The sequence below is a fragment of the Vespula vulgaris genome, chromosome 17 (genome assembly GCF_905475345.1).
Source record: "Vespula vulgaris chromosome 17, iyVesVulg1.1, whole genome shotgun sequence".
Lineage (NCBI taxonomy): Eukaryota > Metazoa > Arthropoda > Insecta > Hymenoptera > Vespidae > Vespula > Vespula vulgaris.
Window position 1 is genome coordinate 385,474 of NC_066602.1, and position 21,579 is coordinate 407,052.

General features: G+C 33.1%; 3 long non-coding RNA genes across 4 annotated transcripts in view; 2 read left to right on the plus strand and 1 right to left on the minus strand.

The window, feature by feature from the left end:
- Nucleotides 1-1,879: 1,879 nt before the first annotated feature.
- LOC127070150 (uncharacterized) lies at nucleotides 1,880-14,821 on the minus strand. 2 transcript variants are annotated; one of them, XR_007784244.1, is made up of 6 exons: nucleotides 14,616-14,821; nucleotides 14,001-14,323; nucleotides 13,818-13,910; nucleotides 13,716-13,750; nucleotides 13,453-13,632; nucleotides 1,880-13,373 (listed from the first exon to the last, which is right to left on the minus strand). It is a non-coding gene; the product is annotated as an uncharacterized LOC127070150 (long non-coding RNA). The 2 variants fall into 2 exon arrangements; XR_007784243.1 differs by having other exon boundaries at nucleotides 13,716-13,910; nucleotides 14,616-14,820.
- Nucleotides 5,227-21,579, plus strand: part of LOC127070170 (uncharacterized) — a 47,814-nt gene continuing 31,461 nt past the window's right edge. The window contains exon 1 of the long non-coding RNA XR_007784282.1: nucleotides 5,227-5,386. This is a non-coding gene — a long non-coding RNA (uncharacterized LOC127070170). The remainder of the gene's footprint in view (nucleotides 5,387-21,579) is intronic.
- On the plus strand, nucleotides 17,704-20,153 carry LOC127070187 (uncharacterized). The gene is made up of 4 exons (XR_007784318.1): nucleotides 17,704-17,910; nucleotides 18,472-18,617; nucleotides 19,159-19,484; nucleotides 19,888-20,153. It is a non-coding gene; the product is annotated as an uncharacterized LOC127070187 (long non-coding RNA).

Below are 21,579 nucleotides of genomic sequence, written 5' to 3' on the forward strand. Positions count from 1 at the left end.
TCTTTTTCTCTTATTCGTATTTCGTTTTAATACGCTTCTGCGCAAGTCAATCAATATTTCCTATTACGCTGTCAAACGGGCCGTCAAGACTGCAGTGTATATCGATTGGGAATAAATGAATTTCTCGACTAATCCCTTTTAAATCGACATATTATTAGTATCCCTTTTTAACTACCATATGAAATAATTCATATTGCACGAATACATATTGAGATAAACGCTTTTGCTTCATGTTTATTGATCGCTCTCTAGAAAGGATTAATATTTAATGAAAAGCAATTAATTATATTATTGATATTCTCTCATAATAATAATATTTTGTGCATGTTAATACACACATTTCTGATTCCCTTCAGAAAAACTGCGGCAAGGAATGTTATTCGTGCAAAAAATAATTTTTTTCCAATTCCTTTATGTCTTAATAAAAATTATATGACATTTTGCCAAATTGATCAGTATGAGAAGTAACAAACTGTACTTTAACATATTCAGTTTTGTGTTACAGTTCATCGGTGGTAATGGCGCTTTAAATTACAGATCGAATTCAAAAAGAAGAAAAAAAGAAGTACATATAGACATATCTCATGCATGGAAAACATAGATTGAATCACACATTATCGGTCGAAAATATTGTACTATCTAAGTTTATCAACATCTTCCGAAACTTTTTAGTACTTCCTAGAGATACTACAAAGCAGCGTGTTAGACTCGAAGGCAAGATATTTCGTTTCGAAAAATCGTCCTTGACTTTAACTCATCCGGAAAGATCCATATCCTGCACATTATGTGACTAAAATAAAGCAGGAAGAACAAGAAAAAATTTATAGCGGTAATGGCTACGAACCTTGACGAGATTAATATGGCGCTGTTTTCGAATATTTCATTCGTATGGTAATGTGAAGAGACGGAATATCCCGTTCTCAAAGGATCGAAGTGGGTTCTAGCTAGGGGATACAGTCGACTGTGCTCAAAAAGATTTTTCGAAGAGCCGTTCGACGTTGTAAGCAGGACCTTGGTCAACGGAGAATCGAAAAGAAATGGAAGGGTTGTTTATATTGCAAAAGGATTAAAGTTGCTGCGACGATTGAAACATTGAACGTTTTTCGATATAATAGTGAAAAAAAATATTATTCGAAGTACTTTAAAATCGGAATAGTTTTAAATAATATATGAAATATTAAGGCCACGTTTAGATCACCCTATATTCAGTCAATATATATTCATAAATATTCATAATATTTAATATACGTTTTTCAGTGATATAGGAATTTAGACGAAATAATTTGCTAGGTAGAGTGAATTCCTTTGTTAACGGTTACTGATGGGAATTTCACGATCTGCACGTACGTAATTCTCTCATACTGGTAGTCAAGCACCGTCATATTAAACGAATTTTTATTACCTCTCTCCGTATACTAGCGCGCTTCCGTGCGCCAGTTCAAGTGGGCGTACATGAGTGCCCGTGTCTGCGTACCTCTGCCTACCATATTCCATTAGTTTTCCTCTCATCCAACGACGCGGACAAATCGATAATACAATTAGCAATATAATTCAATTATCTACTTAGCTATAGCATTTAATTATCTGTTTAAGTCTCGTGCAGATCGATGTACCACGACTGATTTCATTCTTCTATATAAACGAGTACATTTTTCGTGAATGATTGTGATAATTGTTCCTTGACACGTAGTAGTTGTTTCACACGATCGAATCGACGGAGGAAATATAAAAATTTTTATAAAGTGAAATAAAAGGCGATGGATATGTGCTATGCAGCTGTCTTCAACTACCGCAAATGTTTTGAATAAATTTAAATCCGGTAAAGAATAATGATGTTTTACTAGCAAGGAATAAAAAGGGTGGAAATGATATAAAGTGCTAAAGTGATATTTCCATTTATTCCCAGAATATAGTTTTCGATGCGATGTTATATATCAGATAAATACTTTTTATTTTATATCAGATAAATACTTTATCAACATGTAGACAATATATGAATAAATAAGTATATAAATGTATTAGATTCTAGTGTATAGTAAGATATATATGTGTATATATATACAGATATGAGTGTATGTATTTGTGTACATAAGTATAGAATCCGTCTGCCGTGTGAAAAGAACAATCAATTCATTCACGAACACATCAGGCGGAACACACGAGGAAAAATTATTTAACTAAGTTTTCGCTAAGTTAACTTCTAGAATTGTAACGAAGGTCTAGCGAAAATAGTTTTACAACCCTCTATTAATAATTACGTCTTACAGGACTGCATAAAAGCAATCGGCAAAATAATAAATTGAGAGACACAAAAAATTCAAGTATGTCTTATCTTATCAAGTGTATGTTGTTTAAAATGATATAGACGATATGGAATAATTATCGCGACTGATTACATGCTGGTATACTATTCTAAACCTACCTTTTCTCGATCTCTTTAAGATTTGCTTAAATGATGACTGAATAAACAAATTTTACTCCCTTCCGAAGGATACAATAAATTGAAGTATCAAATCGAATATATTCTACCACTTATTTCCCACTATTTTTCATATATTAACGAGATATTGTCATCCACGGTAATCTCCTCACAATGTTACCAATAATTTTAAATCGACACTACCGTAGATGGTAATTTTCTTTTTATTTTTATCCTTGCTCTTCCTTTTTGATTCCTTCTATCGATTATTCTCAATATGCACATCCTTTCAATCATTTTACTTTGTAAAAATCTAATTTTGTTTATCCCCTTTTGGGGGAATGATCTTTTGATTTGCTTTATGGTGCCGTTTCAACAGAGGCACTTCAGAGAGAATGTAATTCTCAGAGAAATATGTATATCTCAAAAAATTGCGGTGCAAACAGTGGTTCCTTCATAATCATTAAATAAGTCCGTGGTCCTCACGGAGAAAAAATACGTAAAAGAAAACAAGGTAATATTACGAAAAAAAAAAAATAAATAGGAGAAAAGATTTTATCTGAAGCCATATATTTTATTACTATTGCGAAATAAAGAAAAGGAAGTCTTTGTTAACTTCAGCAACAGATATTTCTTTACAAGAAGGAAAGGTAATATTGGATGCAATGTTTTCAAGGAATGCCGAAGTAGAAATACCTTCCGACGAAGAAAAAAAATTATTTCGTCGGAAGTTATATCTACTTCTAAGTTCTTTGAAAACATTTTCTCGCAATATTACCTTCCTTTCTTGTAAACAAATGCATATTGCTCGTGTTATCGAATTCATTTTCGTTATTGCACAATGAGAAAAAACGTATTCGGAGAAAATCTCTCGTCACATTTATGGATTCCTAATATTACCTTCCCCTCTTTCCCGTATTTACCCACCGAGAGAACCGCTCAGTCATTGAATCGAGGAATGGTCAAATTACCCAGTTATATGAAAAGTATATCAGTCGGTTCTACGAAAAAGAAGTACATTCACAATGGTCTGGGGTGCTTCACTAAACCACTTAAAAGGAGTGATAACGAAAGGGAGTGCAATCGTACCCGAATACGCCCCGTACGAGGTAGTGATATCGGTTGGAGTAAACAAACAATCATAAAACTCAGGAGATTTTCGATGCTGAACTCGCCTCGTATTGAAACATCTAGTGAAATAAATACTTCCCTAGACTAATAAACTAGAAAATCAGAAAAGTAATATTCTTGTGGTATACATCGTTTCGAGGTTTCGTAATATACAACTCGAGATTACCAACCCGTTTATTTACTTATTTCTTTTTCATAAAGAGAATGGCAAAATATCCAAACACGAGTGAGTTTCGTGTCATAAGTAGTACCGAAGAGGAATTCCAGATAGACATTTATACAGATACGTTAGAAAAAATAAATATTATACGGGAAGAAAACGAGAGGAGTGATAGTCATTACATCCAACAAAAAAACGGAGATATAATGCGAGGGATCATAAAGTGGAAAGAGAATTGATTCAATATTTATCATAGACGTCGTAGAATATTATAAAGAACAAAATGTTAATTTTTTTGCAAAGATATATGATCCTCCATGTTTACAAATTCTCCTGTTAACGGGTATTGATCGGAATTTAACGATCTGCACGTACACCCTACCTACTCTCGTACTTACCGTCCAGCACCATGATATTAAACGATTTATTATTACCCCCCTCCGTGCACGAGCGCGCTTACGTACGCGAGTCAAGTGGGCGGAAATGAGTGGCGCGGTTCTGTGAACATACCTCTCGTGTCTGATTTTGAAAACATGAAAGGTATTTTTTCATTTGTCTTTCCCTTATCAAACCAATTACAGAATCCGAAATTGGATGAGACGATTGTATAACTCAATTATCTATTTAAATGCATCATTTAATCACTCGGCTACATCTTTTCATAGCTATGGACGCGACAGTGATTTAATTATTCCGTTCGAACGAGTACATTTTCCTTGAAATTAGCTCCCTATTGAAGAAGTTAAAACAATGATCCAATAATCCCTCCGGTTATCTAATATTTCATATATTATATTCTAAACTAATGAATTCCTAGGAAGAAATTTTATTTGTTAATTTTTATTTGAGAATTGTCTGTTTCTATTACGTATAAAAAAGCACAGCGAGGATTTTATTATATTTCTTGTAGGATAATATTTGTAGTTTCCGAATGTAGTGTCCCTAAGATTTTTTTTTTTTTCTGAATAAGCGTATATTGAATGTAACACTATCATAATATTTTCCCCGACATAGGAGAGTTCTATTATATTTCCTTCTAGCCATCGGTATTAGATCAACCGATCAACATTGCATAAGGCATAAATGATAAATATTGTAGGGAGATCCTCCATGAGATTGATTACCATTTTGTCTAAATACAATATCCTGAACTTTACTTTCTTGTTAATGTCGACATTCTGTCCGAAAAAATGAATAAACATGAATAAATCAATATAAACAAAAAGTTTCCTCTCGGAAAGAAGCTAAACACAATTCGCTTTTTACAAAATAAAACGATCGAAATGATATGAGTATGGAGAATGAAGAACAGTGGTATCAAAGGAGAAAAAGGGAGAATAGAACCATGGTATCAAAGAAGATAAAGGCGAAAAGAAATTTCCCTTATACGGTAATATCGATCCAAAGTTATTGTTAACATTGTGAAGAGATAGTCGAGGATGCCACCCTCGTGAATATATGTAAAAGAGGGAGTGGACGGATACAACGCATGCTCGAGTTACAATAGGAGGAGATACGAGCAATCGAAGTTGAGTGAACCGTTCATTCTGTTTCGAGTCGTCCTAGAAGCACGTTCTTGAGTACTCTAGAAGATGGACGGCCCAGAGTAATATAAAAGCGCCTCTTCAGTCGCGATAATGGAAACCATCTGTAGCATTTTAAGCAACACGCTCTCGGTTAGTTAAATCTTAATTGAATTTTATATATCAATAGTTTAATATCAACGCATTATACTGTGTTTTATACCATTTTTTGTTCCATTCCACTGTTTTATATATAGTATATTTTATAATATATCATAGAAAGTCGTATAGTTTGTTATTATAATTTTACACTATATATTACATCGCGCAATTTGTCTTGGATATATTATTGTATAATATTAAACAGAGAAAATAGTATAATTGGGGTTATTTGTCCGAAAATTTAGTGAAATATTTAGCCAATATGAATATCCCTTGGAACGGTTATAATTGACAATCTCTTTTATTAATTGACGGGTTCTTGCAGAACTGTCTTTCGATAAATGAATAGTAATGCAGTATTAAGAATAGTAGTATCATTACATTCTGCTTAAAATCAGCTCATATATTTCCTCTTTTATTTACTATTCAAAAACAGGTAAAAATTATATAAAGTTAAACTGATATTTCCGTCTATTTCCAGGATATAGTTTTCGATGCGGCGTCACCACATACTTTGCGAACAGTCGATATTCCTTATATAAACGTCAAGAAGAGTGGACCGAATAATTCAAGGAACCATTAGAGAGGAACATCAATTGCTACCACGCGCGTTTATTCCTGGCAATTAGCTGTAAGTAATTTTTTATTTTCTTGATTAGCAGCGAGTCATAATTATAATAATAAGTTTTGTGAAAATTCTGCTTTAAATTTCTAAATTGATCGTATTATATTCCTATTGTTTTGGGGACATTCCCAAATCATGTTGCATAAACTAGATATCTGTTACACTTGTGATCCTAATGATGCATACCTCGGTGTAATATTACGGAAATTTAGTAAAATGTTTGCAATAATATAAAAACACCTTGAAATGTTAATATTGAGCAGTCTCCTTTTTTAATTAATTAGGGTAATTACAAAAGTGTATTTCATTCGATCAATAGTGATATGATATTACGGGTTAAAAGTTATCATGAAACACACCTTCTAATATCTTTCATAGTAATAATTTGCTTAATTACGTTTATTCATAGAAAGAGATACTACTATTTTCGCTGGATCAGTACATTTTTCACGGTTATCTTAGACAAACACTTAAATAATATTTTTTCTTATACACACGTACGTGAACGTAATTTTCTTCATTTTTTTTCAGGCGAAAGCGACAGAGCTTCGATGTTTACTCGTCGGAGTAGAAAGGATGACTGATCCGGAAACTGTCTAAATCAATCATTTTACGACTTTACAGAGAGCGACCGATCGCCATTTCAAAATTCAAGTCTATCGGAAAATAAATTAAAAATAGTTGTTGCTTCGTAGGTGTCCCGTGGGGCGTTTAACGGAATGTTACTAAAACAGTGGTTTATTTAACTTCTCGTACATCTTTTTCGTTCAAATGGATTTAAAATTACCGAAAGTATTAAGTTTGAAGTTTTCACCTGTGGAAAGTGAAGACAACCTTCAAATTCATTCAAAGGTTCGTTCATATTGACATTATACGTAGCGACTCAACTCAGATGCAACCACTCTGAGATTAAAATTAGAAACTGTTGAAACTGTAGGTTAAAATTATTACATGTTCCTTGCGCGTTACGATCTTCGTAATGTTTAAACGTGTTTGTGTTTGTGTGTGCGTGAGTATATACATACATATATATGTATGTATGTATGTATGTATGTATGTATGTATGTATGTATGTATGTATGTATATATGTATGTATGTATGTATGTATGTATGTATGTATGTATGTATGTATGTATGTATGTATGTATGTATGTATGTATGTAGAGAATCCATCTGCCGTCTGAAAAGAATAATGAAAATTTCATTCATGCACGTAGCAAATATAAGGAAAAATTTTATATAATTTTTTCGCCAAGCTAACTTTAAACAATATGTAATGATCTTGCAAATTTCTGAGTGAAAATTGTTTCATCCTGCTCTATTAATAATTACGTCTTACAGGACTGGCTGTATAAAAACAATAATGATCTCGCTGAATAATCAATTGACGCTGATAAATGAAGATAAGAAAAATTAAAATAAGCTTTATCTTATCGAGAATGTTGTTTAAAATGATATAGACGATATACTCCATTATCGTGCCTGGGGGGGTGCTTATATATCGTTCCATCTGCTGGAGTACCTAGAACCTGCATGGGTGACTAAGAGACTCAGAATCAACAGCTTGTATTCCTCTTTAAAGAATACAATAAATTCAATGATCAAATAAAATTCGTTTGCCATTTATTTTGGCCCCCATTATTTTGCAGATATTAACGAGATGTTATGTCTTCCGCGATAATCTCATCACAATGTTCCGAATAATCATGGATAGATACTATCTCAAAGGGGAAATTTCTTTTTAGTTTTAACCTTCTTTTTTCCATTCGATTCCGCTTATCGGTCATTCTCTATACCTCATCTCTCTCTCTCTTGATTATTTTTGTAAGCATCGTGTTTGGTTTATCTACTTTTCAATGAGGACCGTATGTTTGAGGTACATATTTATTCATATTTATATAATTTTCGTGAAGAGAACGTCGACATTATCAAGACAAGAAGACTTCCAAAATTGTATTCAAAAGAAAAGATTATCTCAAGGAAGGGCTATCTTCCTACAACATTTATAATTTTTACTTTGAGCGCTGTCGACCGTTTAATCGAACGACGATAGTAGGAAAACAATATAATAAATCTATACTATTTTGGGGGAAGTATTACGTAAATGTTTATTATATGTACGCTGATGGATATATTTAATCATTCGAGTAAATATTAGAAAAATGCTAAATAAATTTGTCATATTATATTACTAGAAATATTATGAAATCGTTTCTATACTCGGTTATACGTAATGAGAAATAAACGAATCGAGAAAGATCATATTTTCCGAGGAACGAATTAGTTTGGAGCGTAATATACGAAATATTAGATTACTTGAAATATAATTGGAACATACTTTGAAATTTTCCAGTCATAAATAAATTCTTAGGAAAATGTACTCGTTCGTATGAAAGAACACAATTAGTCGTGGTACATCGATTTGCAAATTCAATAATGCATTTTTAGGCAATAATAGGTCATTTAAATACTCTGCTAATCGTATTGCCGAATGGTCTGCTTGGTTCGATGAGAAGAAAACAAATGAAAAAATACCTTTCTTCTTATCAAAATAAGGGTGGAGTTATAGGCACCTACGCCCACAGAACCGCGCACGTATTCCCGTCCACATGGTAGCGCTCATGAGCGCACACAAAAGCACACGTACATGGAGAGAAGCAATACCAAATCTTTTAATCCGAGGATAATTGACGATACGCATGTAGAAGGTAATACGTACATGCATTTTCAGTAAGACCCAATCAAAACTTACTAACAAGAGAATTGGCTTTACGCAGCAAATTAATTCGTTCAAATTTCTATATTACAGAAAAACGTACATTTAATATTATAAATATTCTTTCAATACATATCGTAACAATTGTAATGAAAAATTTGAAACATTAAACTCAAAATTTTTTCTCTTTATGATTAGATGGAATAACTACTCAATTTAAATGGATAAATAACAAGGACACTATGACGTAAATATGGAATTATCATTTTCCGTATAATTTAAAAGTAATCTCGGGCTAGCATTATTATCTATATAAGAAAAGCAGTGAATCTTTATATCGTTCTCGTGGGATTAAACATGTTAGAAGATAAACTTTCCTCAGATGCATTTCAATTCCACTTTGATTTACGTTCCATCTGCAACGTCGGACAACCCTTCAACCGCCTATTTGATTCGAATCCCTCTAGCTGAAACTCCCCATCTATGGATCCTTTCAAAAAGGCATATTCCGTCTAGCCACACCGTTATTCGAACGAGAGAGATTAGGTCGAATTAAAAGAGATTGGTCGAGAAATTCATTTCCTCCCAACCCATATTCTTTTCGGCCTTTTCAACCCTTTCGACCGCTTAACAGACCATTTTAATTGATCTGCGTAAAGCGCATTCAAATGAAATACGCAAAAGAGAAGATGATATAACGAAAAAAAAAAAAAATGAATATGGGGAAAGATTTTCTCTGAATCCGTATTCCATATTATTGCTTAATAAAGAGAAAGAACTGATAGTATCAAAAAACACAAAAAAATAGAAATTAATTCTTATTGATAGTCATTTTTAAGCATACAAACAAGAAAAAACTTAATTGTCAATCGTCAACATTCTTTAGTTCATTTCAAATTATAAACTGTAAAGAAAAAAAGAAAAGAAAAAAAAAGAGAAAAGTAACATTCCGAATTAAAAGATATTTGTTCAATCATAAAAGAGAAGTTCATTTCCCCTTAATTATTTTCATTTTCGACCTTTCCGTCCGTGAAAGCAATTAACGTGCGTAAAACATAATAACAATTTGTATCCAGAGTCCTTTCGGTCGTTAGCTCTCAACAAATCGATGGCAATTTATCGCGCAAACGTCATCCTACGATTCACATCACATTATATATCAGAATTTTTAAATCACATAATGTATTATAAAGATCCTTGGTTTATATGAATTCGTAGATATTGAGGAACATATTTCGTTATAAAAAGACAAAAATTGTATTCCTCATTATTTTCTACGAAATCTATGATTAGTTCTCAAGCAATTCTTTTACAACATTTTCATCTCTTTCATCAATGAGCTTCTTCGTTTTCTTGCTAGAAGATATAACTATCACTTCTATCGTTTTCTTCCGGATTAATATTTATTTTTTCTAACGTATCTATATAAATGTCTTTCTGGAATTCCTCTTATCTATTTATATCTTATAGCATGAGTCTTGTAGGTATGTCTTTGCCGTTCAATTTGCCGTTCAACAAAAAAAAAAAAAAAAAAAATAAAAAAAAATGGATGAATAAATGAAATGGAGATAATCGCAGTTTACGAAATCACGGAATGATACATAACAACAATATAATACTTTACTGGTTTTTTGATTAATTAGTCGAGGGATCAATTTATACTACTACAAGCTTTAATAAGAACTCGTTTCAGGTTTGACAATCTCTCTCCAGTATTATGATCGAATGTTTACTTCATCAAATATCACTATATATACAAGTTCTTCGTACAACCCTCCTTAAGCGGATCAGAGAAGGGCTCAGACTGTCGTGAAAGCATTTCCCGTGTTCTCCTTTGTGAACTCGATTGATATTCTTTTCGTATAACTTAGTAATTGGACGATTTTTTGATTTGTTTTATTGTGCCGTTTCAACAGAAAACTTCACAGAAATATGAATTTCTCAAAAAGTTGCGGTGGAAACAGTGGTTCCTCCATAATCATTAAATAACTCTGAGCTCCTCCCGGAGAAGAAATATGTAAAAGGAAAGAAGGTAATATTACGATAAAAAGATAAATAGGAGAAAAGATTTTATCTGAAACCATATATTTTATTACTATTGCGTAATAAAGAAAAGGAAGTCTTTGTTAAGCAATAGGTATTTGTTTACACACATTTGCTTGTTAAGCAATAGGTATTTGTTTACAAGGATGAAAGGTAATATAAGATACATATGTTATCAAGGAATGCCGAAGTAGAAATACCTTCCGACGAAAAAAAAAATTTTTTCGTCGGAAGTTATATCTACTTCCTTGTTCTTTGAAAACATTTTCTCCAAATATTACATTCCTTTCTTGTAAACAAATGCATATTGCTCCTGTTATCGAAGAATTCATTTTCGTTATTGCACAATGGTAAAAAAACGTATTCGGAGAAAATCTTTTGTCATATTTATGGTTTCCTAATATTACCTTCCCCTCTTTCCCGTATTGTCCCGCCGAGAAAACCGCTCAGTCATTGGATCGAGGAGTGGTCAAATTACCAAGTTATATGAAAAGTATATCAGTCGGTTCTACGAAAAAGAAGGACATTCACAATGGTCTGGGGGATTCACTAAACCACTTAAAGAGAGTGATAACGAATTGTCTGCAATAGTACGCGAGTACGCCCCGTACGAGGTAGCGATATTTGATGGAGTAAACAAGTAATCATAAAACTGAGCAGATATTTTCGAAGCTAAACTCGCTTCGTATTGAAACTTATAGTGAAATAGATAGTTCCTTGGACTAATAAGCCAGAAAATCTGAAACGTAATATTCTTTTGGTATATATCGTTTCGTGATTTCGTAATATACAATTTGAGATTATCAACACGTTTATTTACTTCTTTCTTTTTCATTAAGAGAATGGCAAACTATCCAAACACGAGTGAGTTTCGTGTCATAAGTAGTACCGAAGAGGAATTCCACATAGACATTTATACAGATACGTAACAAAAAATAAATATTATTAGGGAAGAAAACGAGAAGAGTGATAGTCATTACATCCAACAAAAAAACGGAGATATAATGCGAGGGATCATAAAGTGGAAAGAGAATTGATTCAATATTTATCATAGACGTCGTAGAATATTATAAAGAACAAAATTTTAATTTTTTTGCAAAGACATATGATCCTCCATGTTTATAAATTCTCCTGTTAACGGGTATTGATCGGGGTTTAACGACCTGCACGTACCGCCTACCTACTCTCGTACTTACCGTCCAGCACCATCATACTAAACGATTTATTATTACCTCTCTCCGTGCACCTGCGCGCTTACATGCGCGTTTACGTACGCGAGTTCAAGTGGGCGAGAATGAGTGTGCCTGTCTGCGTACATCTCTTCTCTTGATTTGAAAACAAGAAAGGTATTTTGTCATTAGTTTTCCTCTCACAAAACCAAGCAAACAATTCGATGATAAGATTAGCGGTATAATTCAATTATCTATTTAGCCGTATCATTTAATCTGGTTAAGTCTTTTGCAGATCCATCTACCACGACTAATTTGATTCTTCTGCATGAACGGGTACATTTTCCTAGAAATTTACTCCCTATCGGAGAAGGCAAAACAATGATCCCATTCTACCTCCAGTTATATAATATTTCGCATATCATGGTCCAAATCAATCTGATGCTGAGAAAATAGTCCATTGCTCTGCAGAATATGTAACCGTGTTATCAAACGATGTATTTTAATAGACGATTGAACTATAGAGCTAATCTCCATTTATCTGCTTGGTCTGATGATAGGAAAACAAATGAAAACATATTTCCCTTATTATCAAGATAAGACAGGAGTCGTACGCATACACTCACACAGGACCAGGCACTCAAACCCGTCCATTCGAACTGGCGCAGATAGGGGCGCACCAAAGCACACGCAGATGGAATAATGAAAGGATTAAAACGAAAGTACTTGACGATAAGTACGGGAGAACGTAATAATAATCGGTAATTCGCGCTACGCACCAAAGGACTTCGTCCAAATTTCAATGTTTATGAAGATCGCTAATTAAATATTACGAATATTTTTTAATGACATGTCGTGAATATTATGACAAACAATTTGAAATATAGAATTCAGCATTTTTCCTTTCTTAATCATATCGAACGGTTACCTAATTTAAAGCGATGGGATAACGATGACGTGTCCGTGGACTTTCCATTTCCCGTATAATTTAAAAATATTTCCCTGTTAACGTTATTACTACAAAAACGGTGAATCTTTTCATCGTCCCTGTATGTTACCTCCCTCAGTTTTATTTCAATCCCCCTTTGACCATTGCCCCGACGTAGAACGTCCGACGGCCCTTCGACAAATCTCTCTAAGTACAATCCCACGTGACTTACAGTCAAAGCCGCTTACGTTTGAATCCTTTGAAAAAGGTAAATCCCTCCCATTTCCTCTTACCGCCGTTCCAAGCTTAATAAAACAATGCCATGTTGGTCTTTCCTGACTTCGTCGGAAAAACGAATGTTTTTTCTCCTCTTTCCTTTTCCTAGGTATTCTCAATCCGATAATGCACGCAATAGCAATAGCTAACTATGTTCCTTCGTTGGTTAGAATTTTCCGCCGTTTCTTCAACCACTCTTCCGTTATAACGATCCAATGCGCTATAATATAAAAGATGAAATTAATATAGAAAAGTGAATAAGATACGTGACAAGTTACATATATCTGATTTCTTCGTACCTCATGAATTATAATTCAATATTGAAGTCGATGATAGCTATAATAATGCTCTAGCAAAAGCAACATGCTGCTTTCATACACCAGATAATTAGCTTCCTCCTTCACCAACGTGGGTTTCAGATTATTCGCAACATTTGTAATAAATTCGTAAGCATCAGCTTCCTCCAACGTTTTTACGATCTGACACATTAAATGACGAATGACATGTAACGCAAGATTCTATGAGAAAATATTGAAATTTTTATTCATATATTATTATTCACCTGCTCTCCTTCATCTAGCATCTTGCTTCCCATATCTAATATTCTTCATTACATTAGTTGAAAGATATATGGGTTCTTGATTTATATAAACTGATACAATACCTTAAGGATAGCTGCAGTTAGGAGACCTAATGTCCCTCTCATCAATAGCAATACTCCGGTAGCCATCATAAAATCTTTGTAAAAATTCAGTAACTGAAATAAAACGTACTTATGATACAGATTTTATCTCGCACATTATACTTTCTAATAAAAAATTTACATCTTGTTTCCAAAATATCTTACCATTCGATAAACACAGCATTGATTGATTGTCCATTTAAATATAAGATTGAACAGGAAAATGTTTTCATTTCGTTATCAGGTTGATGGTCAGATATTTATACTATCCTTGTAAGACATATCACAAGATGTACGGAAGAACAGGAGATGTAAGGTAAATAAGTTTCACTTCCGATGTCTAATGTTTAATTATCAAGTTGAGCGTAGTTGATATTCTCGTATCTTCTCTGGAAATAATTACAATTCAGATAACAGTCGATTCTGCTCTCACCCAACAATTCATGGCTATTGGAACTGCCTTCGTCTGTGTTTTGTCTTCTGTATCTCTGGAAATGTTTACAATTCATAGTTTAGTTAAGAGTCATGAGAGATGCTCAATTGTTCATTGAAATTGTGCAGTCAGCAAAGGTAAATCGGGTTACGCTCTTTTAAGGGATATAAAATTTCTTCTACCAGAAGCAACAAAGTAATACTTAGGATGGCATTGATCACGAAAATCAGTTTCATTTCCGTAATATTCTATTGAAATTTTAGAATAAGTTACATACTAACGTTTACGGATAAATCTACATTATATCGATAAGGAACAAAAGACTAGTGAGAATGAAGAACTTATACCGTTTGGATTGCTTGTAAGTTTCTTTGAGACGTATGACGCGTAAACACGATTATTTTGCACATACTTGCACATTACTCGTTCAAAAATTTTTGAAAGCATGACCTTCGCATGCGAGACTCTTCCTCAAATCGTCAGGTCCGAAGACCCAGCTAATTTTCGAGACGTGGCTCGGTGGAAGGGGTTATTACATTCTAAGCCGATCAATCAATACCACGTATTACAGGATAGAAAGAGCGGAAATGTCATGGGTCGCGAGGAAGTAAATTTCCGACTAGTTTTCAAATATCTGGACAAATTATTTTCCTTTTTTTGTATTCGTTCTTTTCTGTCTCTTTCATCCATTGTTTTTCTACAATATACAATTAGAAATTAACTAAAAAATTTTGACAGCCGCCTTTTAATATTTTTCCGGTTTTTATCGTTAAAAATATACATCATTCTCGAATCAAGTATTAATTTTGAGTAAGAAAAATTCCATGAAAATTTGTTATACGATATCATCTTTAATTCTCTTTCTTTATTTATGCTAACGATCTTCTCTCTTTCTTTATTACACGGTACCAAAGAATATGGATTCAGAGAAAATCATTCCCTATATTTGTTTCTTTTTTCGCGTAATTTATTTGAATGCGCTTTACGCATTTGAATCGAAACATTCTAAACCGCGGTCGAAAGAGGCGAATGGCGAATGATGCGGGGAAACGGATTTCCATCCACCAATCCCTTTTAATTCGAGTTACTTTTGCTTTTTTCTGTTAACTACCATATGTAATAATCCAGATTGCATAACAGCATATTGTGATAAACGCTTTTGCTTCGATTAATTCATCGTGCCCTTATTAATAGGGTATTCAGGGTTAATATTAATTGAAAAGGACTTAATTTTATTCTTGAAATTATCTCATAATAAAATGTATTGTGTTTGTTATTATACACATTTTTAATTGCCATCTGTCAAGCGACGGTCAAAAATGTTATATATGCAAACAATATTTTTTTCCCTTTTCTTTTTTTCATAGTAAAAATGGTATAATCGGCGAAGTGATCAGCATGAGAAGTATATAACCGTCCTTTGAAATTTTCTTTTTTTTGTCACAGTTCATCGTTAGGTCCGTCATACATTATTTTAAAGCGCGAATTTTAAAAAGTGAAAAGCTGCATATCCATATATACAATGGATTGAGAGCACACATTGAGTTATATGTTATCCGTCGGTAATATTGTAGTATCTAAGATTATCAACGTCTTTCAAAACTTCTGCAATGCTTCTAGGAAATACCATATATTATCGTGCTGGAATAACTAGCAAGATATTTCCTTTTGAAACATCGTCCTCTTCTTTACCTTTCCCGTGATACCTTGTTCAATACCGCGTTCGTCAACTGATCGATATTAAACGGAAAGTGAAAGAGGAAGACAAAAATTATAATTGCCATAACGACAAACCTTCTCGAGACTCAAATAGTACAGTTTCACTAAGCTACGTTCGAACGGTGGTATGGAGGTAGAGAAAATATATCTTCAAAGGATCAAAGCTTCGGTAAGAGGATATAATCAATTGCGTTCGGGAAAGATGGTCGTAGGGACATCCGACGGTGCACGCGAATCGTGGATCAAAGTGGAATTTTTGCTCTAATGAAGGAACGTTCCTTCGTATATAAGAAGATTTCTTCGCGGAATCTTTATGGATTCCATCTTTTTAAATCCTCAGAAGGATTCAATGCTGTCGGAAAGATAAAATAAAGATCAATAATAATGTTGACAGTGTTTTTCGATTTCGAACTATGTTTATTTTAATGACAATTAGTTAGAAAATTATACGATATTTATTTCAATGCCATGAGTGAAATTGGAAAGGATAATCTCGAGACGATTAAGAATGATTCCAAAAAGGAAGATCTGCGAAACATTTTTGAAGCAGAAGAGGAAGAAAGAGCAGATAGAGGATATGAAGATATCCAAGGTGACTTTAAAGATTATTCATAAATACATCTGCGATTTACGACCTTCCCTACATATCAAGTACTTTCGTTTTAAACGATTCGGTATTATTCCTCTTCATCATTTTCCTTCGGCACGCTTGGATGGGCCAGTTCAGGTGGACGGGAACGTGTGGCGCGGTCCTGTGATCATACCTCTCGTGCCTGATTTTGAAAACATGAAAGGTATTTTTTCATAAGTCTTTCCCTTATCAAACCAATGACAGAATCAGACAATTGGATGAGACGATTGTATAATTCAATTATCTATTTAAATGCATCATTTAATCACTCGGCTACATCTTTTCATAGCTATGGACGCGACATTGATTTAATTATTCCGTTCGAACGAGTACATCTTCTTTGAAATTAGCTCCCTATTGGAGAAGTGAAAACAATGATCCAATAATCCCTCCAGTTATCTAATACTTCGTATGTTATATTCCAAACTAATCAATTCCTAGGAAAAAATTTTATTTGTTAATTTTTATTTGAGAATTGGCTGTTTCTATTACGTATAAACAAGCACAGCGAGGATTTTATTATATTTCTAGTAAGAAAATATTTGTAGTTTCCAAATGTACTATCCCTAATATTTTTTTCTGAATAAGCGTTTATTGAATGTAACGCTATTATAACATTTCCCCCGACATAGGAGAGATCTATTATATTTCTTTGTAGCCATCGTTATTCGATCAACCGATTAACATCGCACAAGGCATAATTCATAAATATTGTGGGGAGATCCTCCATGAGAATGATTATCATTTCGTTTAAATACAATATTCTGAATTTTACTTTCTTGTTAATGTCGACATCCCGTCCGAAAAAATAAGTAAATATGAATAAATCAATATAAACAAAAATTTTCCTCTCGGAAAGAAGGTAAACACAATTCGATTTTTACAAAATGGAACGATCGAAAAGATATGAATATGGAGAATGAATAACAGTGGTAGGAAAGGAGAAAGAGGGATCAAAAGGAGAAAAGAAAGATATAGACGAAAAGAAAATTCCATTTTACGATAATATCGATCCAAAGTTACTGCTAATATTGTGAAGAGGTAAACGAAGGCGCTACCCTCGTGAATATATGTAAAAGAGGAAGTGGAACCATACAGCGCATGAGCGAGTCAATTTGGGTGGAATTCCGACACATCCACGGAAGTTGAATAAATCGTTCATTCTTTTTCGAGTCGTCCTAGAAGCACGTTCATGGGGCCTTTTGAAAATGGACGGTCCGGAGTAATATAAAAGCGCCTCTTCAGTCGCGATAATGGAAACCATCTGCAACATTTTAAGCAACACGCTCTCGGTTAGTAAAATCTTATTTGAATTTTATATATTTACAGTTTAATATTAACGCATTCTCCTGTATTTTATACAATTTTTTGTTCAATTCTACTGTTTTATATATAGTATATTTTCTAATATATCATAGAATGTTGTATAGCTCTTTATTATTATTTTACACTGTATATTACATCGCGCAATTTGTCTCGGATATATTATTGTATAATATTAAACAGAGAAAATAGTATAATTGGGGTTATTTGTCCGAAAATTTAGTGAAATATTTAGTCAATATGAATATCCCTTGGAATGGTTATATTTGACAATCTCCTTTTTGAATTAACGGCTTGTTACAGAACTGTTTTTCGATGAATGAATCGTAATGCATTATTAAGAACTAATTGTTTTCTGACATATAGTCCTGCAGGTCGTAATTTTTAACGAAGGGACATAGAACTGTTTTCACTAGTAGTATCATTACATTCTGTTTAAAATCAGCTCATATATTTTTTCTTTTATTTACTATGCAAAAAAGGGTAGAAATGATATAAAGTGTTAAACTTATATTCCCTTCTGTTTCCAGAATAATTTTACATGCGGTGTTACTACACAGTTTGCGAGAAGTTGATATTGCATATACACATTTCGAGAAGAGTCCAGCGCAAAATTCAAAGAACCAAAAAAAAAATAATAGCGGGAACTATATACATCAATTCCTGGCAATTTGCTGTAAGCAATTTTATATCTTCTTGATTAGTGACAAGTAATAATTGTATAATAACTTTTGTGAAAATTCTGCCTTTAATTTCTCAATTGATCGTATTATATTCTTATTGATTTGGAGACAATGACCACACAGTTTGGCTTCCTATATCGTGTTGCATACATTAGAAATCTGTAACACTTCTAATCCTAATGATGCATACGTCGGTGTATTATTAATGAAACTTTGTGAAATATTTGCAATAATGTAAAAACACATTTGAATGTTAACACTTATCAGTCTCCTATTTTAATTAACTAGGTTTATTATAAAAGGGTATTTCATTTGATCGATAGTGATATGATATTACGGGTGAAAAGTTATCACGAATCTCACACTCTAATATTCTTCATAGTAATAAAATGCTTAATTACGTATATTCATGGAAAGAGATACTATTATTTTGGCTGGTTCAGTACATTTTTTACTGTTATCTTCGAGAAACACTTGAATAATATTTTTTCTTATATACACGTACGTGAACTTAATTTTCTTCATTCTTTGCAGGCGACAGCAACAGAACTTCGATGTTTACTCGTCGGAGTAGAAAGGATGACTGATCCGGTAACTGTCCAAATGAATAATTTTACGACATTACAAATAGCGAGCGACCACCATTTCACGATTTATGTCCATCGGAAAATAAATTAAAAATATTTGTTGCTTCGTAAATGTCCCGTGGGGCGTTCAACGGAATGTACTCTTGCTAAAACAGTGGTTTATTTAACTTCTCGTACATCTATTTCGTTCAAATGAATTTAAAATTACCGAAAGTGTTAAGTTTGAAGTATTCGCCTGTGGAAAGTGAGGGCAATCATCAGATTCATTCAAAGGTTCGTTTTTGTTGATATTACACGTAGCTACGCATCACAGATGCAACCACTCTGAGATTGAAATTAGAAATTATTGAAATTTTAGATTAATATTATTTTATCTTTCTCGCGCGTTACGATCTTCGTAATGTTCGTAATGTTCAAATGAATTTGTGTATATGCTTGTATACATACATATATATATATATATATATATATATATATATATATATATATATATATATATATAGAATCTGTCTGCCATCTGGAAAGAATAATGAAAGTTTCATTCATTGACGCAGTAAATATAAGGAAAAATTTTATTTAATTTTATCGCCAAGCTAACTAAACAATATGTAATGAACTAACAAAGGTCTAAGTGCAAATTGTTTTATCTCCCTGTATTAATAATTACTTCTTACAGGACTGGCTGTATAAAAGCAATTCGCTGAATTATGAATTGAAATTGATAAATGGAGATAAAAAAAATTAAAATAGGGTTTACCTTATCGAGAGTATGTTGTTTCAAATGATATAGATGATATAGTCCATTATCGTGCCTGGGGGGGTGCTTATATATAGTTCCATTTTCTGGAGTTCCCAAGAACCTGCATGGATGACTACGAAACTTAGGATCAACAGCTTGTATTCCTCTTTAACGAATACAATAAATTCAATGATGAAATAAAATTTTTTTACCATTCATTTTGGTCCCCACAATTTTGCAGATATTAACGAGATGTTATTTCTTCCGAGGTATTCTCATCACAATGTTCCCAATAATCATTGATAGATACTATCTCAAGGTTGAAACTTCTTTTTAGTTTTATCCTCCTATTTTACATTGAATTCCGCTTATCGGTCATTCTCTATACCTCTCTCCCTCTTGATTGTTTTAATTTGTAAGCATCGAGTTTGGTTTATCTACTTTCCAAGGAGGACCTTATGTTTGAGGTTCATATTTATTCATATTTATATAATTTTCGTGAAGAGAACGTCGACATTATCAAGAAAAGAAGACTTCCAAAATTGTATTCAAAAGAAAAGATTATCTCAAAAAATATCTCAAGGCTATTTTCTTGTCAAAGTAAGGAAAGAGATATACGTATGCACGCCCACAAAACCGCACACGTAATCCCGCCCACATGAACTAGCGCGCATGAGCGAGCTCAAGAGCATTGGTACATGGAGGGGGGTAATAAAAATTCGTTTACCATAAAGGTATTTGACGAATCTTTTGGAAGAATGTCATGTGTACATGCTTTTTCATTAAATCCCAATCGAAATGTATTTGCGATAGGCAATAATTCGTCCATATACCTACATTTCTGAAAAACGTTCTTTATATGTTATTTTTAAGTACATGACGTGAATATTCCGACAAATAATTTATCAAATATTCCGACAAACATTGAACCAAACACTTCGTCTCTTTGTAATTATGATGATTAATTAAACTGACGTTATAACGATGCACGGTGTGGTAAACGTTCTCTGAATATATATCGCATAATTTAAAAGCGTTTCCGGGCTAACACTATTATCCCGAAAAATGGTGAATCTTTTGATCGTACATGGAGATTTAATCATTTTCAATGTTAAACCAGTACCAATGTTAGTCTGAGTACCATTTCAATTCCAGTTCAATCCAGATTCCCTTTGCAACGGCAAACAGTTGTTCGGTAAATCTCTTCCACCACACTCCCTTATATTCTGCAGCTAAAGCCACTTATCTTTGGAAACATTCAATAACATATATTCCATCTCCTCGTACCACCATTCGTATGATGCTTTGTAAAACAATGGCATATTTATCTCGCAAGGTTCGTCGGCACTTCCATTATAAACATTTGGTCTTTTTCTTCCACTACTTCCTTGTCCATTTCGATTACATGATGTAGACTGTATGGAATATTACGAAAAAATCTCTCCAGCAATATTCTCTGCTCAAAATTAACCCTTATTGATATATATTTTTAATAACAAGCACAGGAAAAGAATTATTTGACAATTTCCAAATTCCTTTATTTAAGTAAGAATATCTTGTTAAATTAGTAAAAAGTAGGGAGAAAAGGGAACGAAAGAAGAGTATAAAGTAAGAAGGATAATGATACAT